This window comes from Spinacia oleracea, chromosome 5 (assembly GCF_020520425.1).
Source record: "Spinacia oleracea cultivar Varoflay chromosome 5, BTI_SOV_V1, whole genome shotgun sequence".
Classification (NCBI taxonomy): Eukaryota; Viridiplantae; Streptophyta; class Magnoliopsida; order Caryophyllales; family Amaranthaceae; genus Spinacia; species Spinacia oleracea.
Genome location: NC_079491.1, coordinates 3,498,692 through 3,511,626, shown reverse-complemented (window position 1 = coordinate 3,511,626; position 12,935 = coordinate 3,498,692).

Below are 12,935 nucleotides of genomic sequence, written 5' to 3'. Positions count from 1 at the left end.
TTATTATTATTATTATTATTATTAACAACAATAATTAATTAATAATAATAATAATAATAATGATAATAATAATAATAAGTAATGACAAATAAATTTCTACTAGAAGAAAAAATCAACATAACATGTGATAATTTTGACCAATATTTTCTACAACATACTCAACAACTTATATGGGGCATAACTCACACTCAAAAATGTATAACCGGAGTTCTTACCTAAACTAAAAAATGTATTGACAAATTTTAATAAAATAGTAATATACTCCCGCCATTCCATAATGACGTTCTAATTTTTATTTTTCAGTTTTTCAATGTACATTTTGTATCATTTATATCTCTAATTATACATTAACAAAAAAAATTGATATTATTAAAGTAGTCATTAAAATTTATCAAATAAAACTCCCCATGAATATTTTTTTTTTCTTATGTATTGGATATACTCCCCATGAATATGTATTGGAGCAATTCATAAGATTCTCTTTAATTTAAATAGGGTTAAAATTCTAAATTATAAGTTAATTATGGAAAGAATGAATAATAATTAGGAATGACAATAGAGATTCATAACAAAATATATATATATATATATATAAATTCTATAATCTTGTGGTCATATAATCTACCGAACATATTTTATATGAGTAAAAATCTAAACTTTAAAATATATGCTAAATATAACAATTAAGAAATTACATAGATTTTAATCTACAGTACGAGTCTTAATCTAGACTCAAATTATAATTTAATACAATATACGGAGTAGGTTATAAAGCTACATCAAATACGTACATAATTCGGGCTCAAGTTTAAGTGCCTTCAAAAAAAAAGAATCAAAGTTGTTTTAAAATTTGCAGCTCTTATTTTTCTTAAACATACTTTTTCTTCAATGTTTCTCAGAAAAGGTGAAAATAACAAGTTATACATGTGTTTTGTACGTATATATTACAATGTATACCATGTTTAATTAATATGAATCAATTTAAACTAATTATATTTTACACAAATTTAAAATTTTACTATGTCGTTTTTGTTAATTTGTATCTCATATTTTATCAACCACATATAACAAATCAATTTTATTTCAATGAAAATATTTCTCAATTATAAATTATTGTTTACGAGTATTAATAATACTCCGTAAATAATTATAGTAACATCTACGTATTGCAGGGTCATAAACTAGTTATTTAAAATATGGTTTTGATTTTATATTAAATGCATTATGATTGGGTTGTTCGTTTTTTACGGAGTTGATGATTTCGGCACACCTGATACTTTTCATTGCGTCAACTTTGAATAAAACCATGTCTATGACAGAATATGCGCACATGTTCGTATAACGTACTCCGGTTGACAATGCGTTGTACCAGATGAGTACGAAATCGAATTTGATGTGTAATTGTACCAGATGAGTACGAAATCGACTTTGAATAAATGTAGATACAGTAGGATTTATTAGAATTCAGATAATGTATTTATTAGACATAACACCTAGAAGAGTTGTAGTATATGTATATTATATTGATCAATCAATAATAATTGCTACCATACAAAAATATTTTCATGAAAAACAATTTTTCATATAAAACATTTCTGCAAAACTAAATGGAGACTTAGTGTCATCTTTTTATATATTTTTACAATTAAGAGAAAAATGCATTGCATAACGTCCATAAAAAAAAACATACGAACGCATACGATCCCAAAGGGATTTACCTTCTAGTATGGGGCTTACATTATAGGATTGGTTTTGCCAAATTCAAGAGAGAAACTAATTAACTATAACGCATTAGCAACAAATGACGGAGGCCCCAAAAAAGACTACAGAGAGGGAAGCAAACCAATATATATCACGCTTTCAATTACGATGGTTAGCTTCCCAATTACGTTATCTTTTGTATCATAACAAGTACGTTAAATTGTATAAACTATCTAATTGGATTATATTCCGTTGATCAATATACAAATAGTAGTATATTCTTTATCATAGTTCCACAAATATTCGACACTTAAATGGCCCATAAACTGTGGGATGTAAATATGATTTTGATTCTAAAATCGCTCATAAAAATAAATAAATTAAAAGATACTCCATACTAGCTAAGGTCCAATTCTTTACGATTAATGCTTTCAGTTATCCGTTGCATCCTAATTCATACTACCTCTGTTTCAGAATGATCTTTACATTTTTCGTTTTAGTCCGTTTCATAATGTTTTTTACACTTTATTTTATTTTATTTTAGGACATGAAAATTTACTACCTTACCCTTCTTATCCCACGATATTTACAATTTCCCACTTACTTTCTATTACTTTAATTATTCCATTTTTTCTTACAACCACCCATTTTTTGTTCAAAAGGTCTTGCGCGCACGAGGTGTACAATAAATTTATTATACACCAAGATAACTTTTACCCATTTTTTTGTAACTTTAACCTAGTTTTGATTAACTTTTATATTAGTAAAAAAAAGTTGATAGAAATGATTAAATAATTAATTTTATACATTATTAGTGGTTTTGAAGAAATATGTTTTTACTAAAATGAAAAAATTTATCACTAAAAATAGATAACTTTTACATATATAAGCTTAACTTTTATACATTTTGAGTTAACTTTTACTCCGGTGTACAATATTTATTGTACACCCTTTGTAAATAAGAATTTGTGTTTTTGTTTACACATTTCTCTTACTTTATCCATAATTTATTATATATTCAACCAAATTTTCTCCTTTTATCTTAATATTTGTGCAAACAGTAACCGTAAAGATCTTTATGAAATGGATGCAGTAGAACCTAAAGCTGAAGCTGATATCGAAAGGATCATTGTAAATGCCAAATTCTAGTTTGGTGCATTGCATTGCCACCTAACTATACGGTACATAGGCCAGCCTTGATTCACCCAAAACAAAGGAAGGGAAAGGGTTAATTACTTTAGCACTTTCCAAAGGTTTTACAATTAACTTCCCAAATTACCAATTGATCGATGAATTGAACTGTTTGACAGAGATTAAGGCGATTAACACACATCTGGAAGTTGAAACGATCCCAATTCAATTCCTATAAATATTATTGCTAGCTCAGATGCAACATCATATCATGAACTGATAATTGGGTTATTGGACCCTTTGGTAGACACGGATTATTGGGCCTTACCAGCCCAAATCTTGGTTTAGGGTTGACTACTGCTAATCAAATTTCAGAATAATTCGTTGATCATCAGGTTTAGGGTTTATCATCAACTCGTCAATCAGAACCATTCGTGCGCAGATTGTGAAGGGCTCTACTTGAAAAGATGCGAAAACATCGAAAATCATTGCTCGCGTTAAGCTAGAAGCGGTGGAGTACGAGATGTGCTTTAGGATGCATAATGGTAATGACTTTGATCGTAACATATGCATTTTCTTTGAATATGTGGTATATAGATCTAATTTATCATTGTAGATGTCGTATGGCTAATTATTAATGAAATTGTTTTTCCCCGTCAAAAAAAAAGTACTCCGTAATTACTAATTACAATTGAGCTAGAAAGTTTCTATTAGGCTGTGATAAATTGGTGCTAGAGGTGGCAATCATGGTCGGTCGGATGGGTGTGTGCTGGATTAGGTAGGTCGTTGGTTGCAATTAAGTGATCCAGGACCGACACGTTTTTTTTGGTGTTAGCACCCGGTTCACTCCTAGGGCTAATCCGGATTCGAGGCGAGTTCTAGGTGGATAGGTTCCAGTCCCCTCCCAACTGTAGTTGCGGGGAATCGAACACGAGTCCTCTCTACCAAGTTCAGCCCCAATCACCACTGAACCAACAAACAATTGTTAGCAAATGTGGATCTGGTTATGGTATGTCTGTGAAAGATTGACTCAGCAATGTCGTATGTAATAGTTATCCTGATGTACATCTTATGCGCGCAAAACTTTTTGTATACTTCGTATAAAAAAAAAGGAGGGAGTAATATCTTTGTCTGGGAAGTAATTAACTATACGCTTCCTTAAACAAACCCTATCCACAATCAAATGATAAATTGACCCGAGCAATGTTCTCATTTCATTGTCATGGTATAATGGTGCTTTACAATATTAACACTAATAATACTCCGTATATTCCGTATGCTCCGTATGTACTATAAGGTACTATCATAACACTAACACACATATATTTTGAACTATGGATACATAAAAATTATAAGAATTTGGTATTGTGAAAATATACATCGAGATGAATCTAACATGATGCTTTAACTTACAAATAAGTTATTAATGATGGTGAAAAAAAAAGTACGAGTACGTAAATAATGTTAAAGTCAAAATGGAGCAACTACTAGAGAACAAATGAATTATCTAATAAATATCTCACTATCTATATATGTATGTCTTCCTTACTGTAAAGGAAAATTTGTAATTATTAATCCAACCTTTACCCGGTTTTCTTTAATTAAGCCTACCTATGCGATATTTCTAAATAATCCAACCTTTATGACCCAACTACTATTATTAAGCCTAACAAGTTACTAACCTGCTGTAAACGGTATTCAACCTTACGTGGCATATAACAATTATAATTTTTTTTTATTTTTTTTAACACTCATTTTCTTTAATTGTTGTTTTAGTTATCGTTCCTCTCTCCTCTGCGATTTTCTGCTTCATCTTTGCACTCCTCTTCATTATTTCTTCTACCTCTTCTCCACCATTGTTGATCCCTCATACCTCTCCATTCCAAGTTCATCAAAAATAATCAGCAATTGCTATGGATGGGGTAAAGCAATTGCCTGTTGGATCTGGATCTTCTTCAAATTCAAGGTTTTTTTTTTCTAAATTTTCAACAAGACCACAATAACCAACATCCCACAACATCCCATAAACAACATCCCACAACATAAAAAAAAACTATATTATTGCAACAACTAGGGTTTTTACGAACTGACCATCAAGGAAGCCCAAAATTCAAAATTTACCAAAACAGGAAAAAAAACGCTAAGGTTCGTAAGTTCACCTTCAATTGTACGATTTTGGAGACAAAATTTGAATGCGTGTGGATGAAGTCACCTATTTCCACAAGAAAATCGATGATGATGTCATGAACCAGTACAATTGTGGTTGAAGCAGCAGTAATGGAGGAGAGAGGAATTGAAACACGGTACAAAGAAGAGAAGGGTTAAAGGTTTTTTGAAAAAAAAAAATGAAATCCTTGTTTAGGTGGCAAGTGATGATGACGTGTCCAATATTTTAGCAGGGGAAACCAACTTTAGGTTGTCAACGTTTTTAACGTTGACTTTGTAACAGGTAACCGGTCATCCAGGCTTAATAATAGTAGTTGAGTCATAAAGGTTGGATTATTTAGAAATATTGCATAGGTAGACTTAATTAAAGAAAATCGGGCAAAGGTTGAATTAATAATTACAAATGTTCCTACCGTAAAAGTATCCGACACATAAATAGTCCCCTTTTGTATCATTCGTTGTTTTTGTTTCTACATAAAGTTAGTAGAACTCATGAAAATAAAATAAAGATGCTACGTACTAATAAGGAAAACACGAATTCTTATATATTATACACCATAGTAAAAGTTAACTAAAAATGCTCAAAAGTTACCTTTATATATGTAAAAGTTATCTATTTTTTAATGATAAAATTTTTCATTTTAATAAAATTTATTTTTTCAAAATCACTAAAAATGTATAAAATTGATCATTTAACCATTTAAATTGTTTAATTATCAACATTTTATGATATAAAAGTTACAAAAAATTAGATAAAAGTTACATAAAAAACTATCTAAAAGTGATCTTTATATACATATTGTGTGCGCAAGACTTTTTTTATATATATATATATAAAGAAGGGATTAACCAATTGCTTGTTGGTTCAGTGGTTATTGGGGCTGAACTTGGTATGGAGAACTCGTGTTCGATCCTCCGCAACAACAATTGGGAGGGGACTGGTGCCTAACCACCCATAACTCGCCCCGAATCCGGATTAGCCTTAAAGGTGAACCGGATGCTAACACCAAAAAAAAAATAAAAAAATAAAGAAGGGATTAATATCTTTGTCGGGGAAGTAACTCTATGCTTCCTTAAACAAACCATATCCATAAATGATAAATTGACCATAACAATGTTCTCATTTCATTGTCATGGTATATGGTGCTCCACGACCAATTAGCACCCCACTTTGATTATTCATTCAATATATTACTCCGTAAATATGTTGTCATCTAAAGTAAATTGTAGATCATGTTAAATTATTGTTAATGTTGAAGAAACTCTATTGTTCAAAAGTCAAGACCAAAAGGGCAACTCTCAAGAAGGAAATTAAGGAAAGTGGCAAAACTTGTTTTAATGTAAAATAAAGAGGTGATTGAGGAAGAAGTCAAAGTTAATGCTAAATTGCTAACACATTAACACGCACTAACACCTGATAAAAGACGCGCACACCGCAAGTCTCGCTAATGTACTCGTGTTATAGGGCCAACGAGACTACCACCACCTACTTGGTTAGAAATAGAGCTGGCAACAGTGGCGGTGCTAGTAAGGGTTCAATGGGTTCAACTGAACCCTTACTAGCGAAAAAAATAAATCAGGCAGATTTTAAAAAAACAAAAAAACAGGTTAAGTAATAGAGAAAGCTCAATGTGACACAAACAACATGGGCGCTGCAGCGGTTTTTGCTTTAGTTATCAAAGCAAAGGTCAAGGGTTCGACTCCCTATACTCCCATTTTTTTCGGCCTCTCCTGCTTTTTTTTGGTTTCTAAAGCAGCCCACGACTCTTAACACTCTAACAGAGTAACAACCCCAAATACCAAAACTTAATTTTTTAAATGTTATTGTAATAGAATATGAGAACCATGAATTATTAATTGTAATTTGGATTTTGGATTTTGGATTTTGGATTTTATTATATGCGTCCGAGTATTTCGAACCCATAATGAGAAAATCCTGGCACCGCCACTGGCTGGCAAACGTGTCATGTAGGGCCGTGTTTGTGATTGGTCTCGTGTGATTTTGTGTTGTTTATAAAAGTTATCAAAATTATCTAAAAAGTAAAATAATTAATATGGCAAATTAATCTAAACGGGTCGTGTTCGGGTTGGTATCGTGTCGTGTCGTGTCGTGTCAACTTCGTGTTTTCTCCCGGTAACTTCGTATTCGTGTCATGCCGGTTTCGGGTCGTGTTGTCGTATCGTGTCAAAGACAGTTAGACAGCCAACTCTAGTTATAAAGATGGGATGACATCATCGAATAATTGCTTCTTCATTTGGACGGTCATATGTCGCGATATGGCTACAGAACAGTTAATCAGGCCGCAGATTATGTTACATCTATTTGGTTACCACATTATGTCATACCAAAATATTGATCATTTTATCGACACTATTTTTTCTTATTTTATTTCCTTTTAGATAAATTAAGACACAATCATCAGAAAATACTATTCTAATTTTTGTGTACTTTTCCTTTAAAATGTAAAATAAAAGTTGGTAGAAAGATATCATCATGACCAAGCGTTAATTATGAGATTTTGTGGTGTTTTGAAATCGTTAAACTCCCTCTAAACTAGGCAATTTTTTACGCTAATCATCCAAATTTAAAGGAAAGATTAACTTGAGACAAGTAGACAATCTAATGATTTTTTTGGATAAGGCGAAATGCGATTCAGGATCGTAATCTCGTAGGAATAGGATTCCGACCTTCGGGATGCCATCCCAAGTATAAGGTACGGAGTACTTGTAATTTTTAACCCTTACTCCAAAATATTAAAGACAAATACGAGGGGATACTCTACTATAAGAATTCAATTAATTAGTCAAGTTATTATTCATTTATTCAACTAGTTGAACCATTTTATTTAGACTCATACGAGTTGATAGAAGTATTATTCAAAACTAGCTCTTGAGCCCGTTCTAAGAACGGGCAATTAGTGTTATTGAACTGTCTTTTAAAATTCTAATTTTTGGAGGGCTTGTATTTGAGTAGAAATACATGATTTAATAGAGGTGGGAAATTTGAAGGTTAAAAGAATATATATAAAATTAAATTATAGATGAATTAATAATAGTGTTAAAGAAAGAGATGAAGTGGAAAAGATTGAATAATGTTATATGAATTAAAATTGAATGGAGAAGATGAAGTGAAAGAGGTGCTAGAGTTGTAAAATATAAACATAAGAAGCAATTGGAAAAAAAAGGATTTTTTGTCCTTTAACACCTTAAAAAAACTAGTTTTTGTAATTTAACACCTTACTTATTTTTTATTGTTTTTAAACACCTTAAAAAACAAAAAAAAATAAAATAGAAATCAACACCACTTGAAAATTTTTGTTAGAAAAAACATTAGTTTTTAACTATGCTAAAGTTCCCAAGGCATGATATGGTGGTAAACAACTCCTTCTACCATCAAATTATGCTTCGGAAGCTATAGCATGGATAAAAATCAACGTTTTTTTCTTATGGAAATCGTTAAGCGGTGTTGATTTATAATTTTTTAGATTTTTAAGGTGTTTAAATATAATAAAAAATAAGTAAGGTGTTTAATTACAAAAACTAATTTTTTTTAAGGTGTTAAATGACAAAAAATCCAAAAAAAAAATGATGGATGAAAAAAAGGGATGCCACATGTCAAAGGATGAATGAAAAAAGGGGATACCACATGTCATATAAACATCTAAGGTTTTTCTTTTTATAGACTAGGTATAGATAGATAGATAGATAGTGAATCATATTCTAATTCATGCAATACCAATCTTAATTTATTCCACATTAAAGGGAGAGTTAAATTAAAAATACAAATTTGCACATGTCAATTATTCATTGCAAAAATCTAAGCTTTCACCAACTTGGATTGAATGATTTAGCGTCATTGGATTAGACTATTTCAATTCATCGTCAATTGCTAAATTTGCTTTACGTCTAGACCATATCCAAGTTTACAAAACCACGTAAGTAGCCAAGTATTGAACAAACTACTCCCTAGATTTGGTAAATGAAGTGCTGCTAAAGCATTGTAAATTATAAGAATCTAGTTGAATATTACCAATCTTTGACTATCTGAAAATGAAACATGAACCAAATTTTCAGTAAAAAAATAAGTTTATCCACGAAAATAAAGCATATGTATTTTGTCAGATAGTCTAATTAAATGTTTTAATTATTCCGTATATCAATAGCAGTGGCGGATCTTAAATAGTTCTACGAGGGGACCAGTAGAAAAATTAAGCAAAATACGTAGTACTCCGTAGTATGTAACTTATACAATTATACAAACATTTTATAAGAATCTAGTTGAAATATTACCAATATTTGACTATCCGAAAAATGAATCATGAACCAATTTTCCAGTAAAAAACAAGTCTATCCACGAAAATAAGGTGTATGTCTTTTGTTAGATGGTCTAACTAAATGTTTTAATTATGCCAATAGCAGTGACGGATTTTAAACACTTTTACGAGGGGGCTAATAGAACATCTAAGAAATAGTATGTAACTTATACAATTATACACAAATTTTATGAGGGTCGTACTAAAAATACACTATTAACTTTTCCGCCCACCCACCATAAGCATAACTAACATACGCCACTGTTCAATAGTTTTTACCTTCATCAACTCTATGTTTATTATAGCCAATACTTGATATTTACATCTAAATTACTTGTCAGACCGTCATTTACAAGAATTTATCATACTATAACCATTAAAGGGGGTTTTTAAGAGAAATGAGTAATACGCAAATACCCATAATAGGTGGATTAAAGTCTTTAAACTATATTTTAAAATGCAAAGTGATCGATATTTGAAAAGTAGTTTAATCGATTGGGATTATTTTACATAGTAGTTGATTTCATGACTAATGCATAATGGGCTTGTTAACGTTGACTCCATCTTAGGCTGACAAAACTTTTTTTTTTTAATATAAAAATTGAGAACCAATTAAGACTTATTCCCACCTAATCATATTCATGCATTACTTTCATTAAACCAAAAGTTATAGTCATGCGAACAAATCTATTTTGTACGCTTGTTTTTCAATTTTTTGGGAGTTTTCTCTGCGTATGAATCGAAAAAATAGTCATGCTAACAAATTATATTAAACTAGTTTATTGGCCCGTACATGCATAGGGTAACGTAAGACACCAATGAATGATTAACCGATTAACCGATTTTCGCGTTGAAGTTTAGAGTACAAAATTATCAAATTATGTTTTGCTTAAATCCAAAAGTAATATCGCCCGTTTTAGCCGTGTGTAGCCGCTGCAAGTACTACATTCCAAATTTATTAAGTTTCACAATTCACATGATTTGCATGTTAACGCAACAATGTCGTAATTTGTCATATTTAAAATAATGCATCTAGATAGTGAACCGAACCACGGAAAAATAGGAAATTAGGAGATCCGTAACAGCATATTAATATGCTCTCTCGCATATTCCCAAATCTTGCAATTTCTACAGCAACATACAATTCTTTGCTAAGACTTCTCAATTGAGTCCAAGTCATGTATTGTCAATTTGGCAAAGTTTTCCTATAATTAACGGTATTACATTAAAATTAAAACATTGAAATCTTCCCTCAAAAACTAAAGCAACGAACTCAAATAATCAAATAAGCAAAAAAATCAAAATGAGAACTACAAAATTTTAACAATTGACATTGATATTTAGGAAATTAGAAGAGGAATTTTATCACAAGATTGCTAATCCTTTGTTCTAGATATTGGAGTATGATTTAAATAAAAAAGTAAAAATCTAATGAAATAGGGAAAAAATTCTTTCATTTACATGACCAACAAATGAAAAGTAATTTATACCTAGTGGATGACGTGCATAGCTACAATATGGAAATGCTCCAAAATCATCCACGCCATTTGTCCTATTACTCTTCAATTTCTCTATATCTTCTCCTTAAAAGAGAAAAAATTATATGGTTTATCAATAATACGAAAAGTTGATATAAGAAAATTAATACGAAACTTTTTTAATAACATGCATGAATAAATCTTGAACTTTTGGCTTTGAGGTAGAAATGATTCTAACTGAATTTGCCAAAACCAGTTGAATATAAATTGGAAAGGTAAAATCAAAATTAAGAATTGCAAATTGAGAACTAAAATATCCAATTATTTAAGTGATAGATTTTAAAGGAATTTATGGATGAAGTATGTTACATGGAGAATATGAAGCCTAAGAGGCACTGTAATTAAAATATCAAATGGAGAATGTGAAGAGCAAGAAGTGCATTGAATCACTAACCACTTAAAAGAGAGTTGAAAAACACGTGGCAAACAAAATAGTAGAGTGACACATGGCAACCAAAAGTAGATTGACAAATGGCAACCAAAAGTAGACTGACACATGGCAAAGAATGGTAATTGGTTTCGCTTTTTAAATACTAGGTATTGATTTGATTTTAAAAAAATATAGTATATAATTATATGACTCTAACAAAGTAAAACTAATAATGGCACAATATAAGAAGAAAAAGTTTCAACTCACAAAGTCTTATTGAAATGATGGAGCAAATGATGCTTATGACAACTTACAAATACAAATTTTCCTATTATTAAAACATTTACAGTATTTTTCTCAAAGGAAAATTTGTAATTATTAATCCAACCTTTGCCAGATTTTATTTAATTAAGTCTACCTATGCGATATTTCTAAATAATCCAACCTTTATGACCCAACTACTATTATTAAGCATAACAAGTTACTAATCTGCTATAAGCGGTATTCACCCTTACGTGGCATATAACAATTATAATCCCCCCCCTTATTTTCTTTAATTGCTATTTTAATTTTCGTTCCTCTCTACCCTGCGGTTTTTTGCTTCATCTCTGAACTCCTCTCCATTATTTCTCTTCTACCTCTTCTCCACCATTGTCGATCCCTCATACCTCTCCATTCGAAGTTCATCAAAAATAATCAGCAATTGCTATGGCTGGGTAAAGCAATTGCCTGTTGGATCTGGATCTTCTTCAAATTCAAGGTTTTTTTTCTTTCTAAATTTTCAACAAGACCACAATAACCAACATCCCACAACATAAAAAAAAAAACTATATTATTGCAACAGCTCGGGTTTTTACGAACTGACAATCAAGGAAGCCCAAAATTCAAAATTTACCAAAACAGGAACAAAAACGCTAATGTTCGTAAGTTCACCTTCAATTGTACGATTTTGGAGACAAAATTTGAATGCGCGTGGATGAAGTCACCTATTTCCACAAGAAAATCGATGATGATGTCATGAACCAGTACAATTGTGGTTGAAGCAGCAGTAATGGAGGAGAGAGGAATTGAAACACGGTACAAAGAAGAGAAGGGTTAAAGGTTTTTTGAAAAATAAAATAAAATCCTTGTTTAGGTGGCAAGTGATGATGACGTGTCCAATATTTTAGCAGGGGAAACCAACTTTAGGTTGTCAACGTTTTTAACGTTGACTTTGTAACAGGTAATCGGTCATCCAGGCTTAATAATAGTAGTTGGGTCATAAAGGTTGGATTATTTAGAAATATTGCATAGGTAGGCTTAATTAAAGAAAATCGGGCAAAGGTTGGATTAATAATTACAAATTTTCGATGACTTTGTATCAGGTAACCGGTCATCCAGGCTTAATCATAGTAGTTGGGTCATAAAGGTTGGATTATTTCGAAATATCGCATAGGTAGGCTTAATTAAAGAAAACCGGGCAAAGATTGGATTAATAAAATTACAAATTTTCCTTTCTCAAAAGCTTATGGCCTTTGAAATGAACAAAATTAAGGAAAAAACAACAACTAAATTTGTAATAAAAAAAGCTATATTTATTAAAATGATATACTGTAATAACTAAACTACTCTATAATTGCAAGTGGTTTTATCATTTATACCTACCAAAAACCAAGTTATTACTATAACCAACAAGATGATATTAGCTTACAATTCTAAATTTACTAAACATGTAAA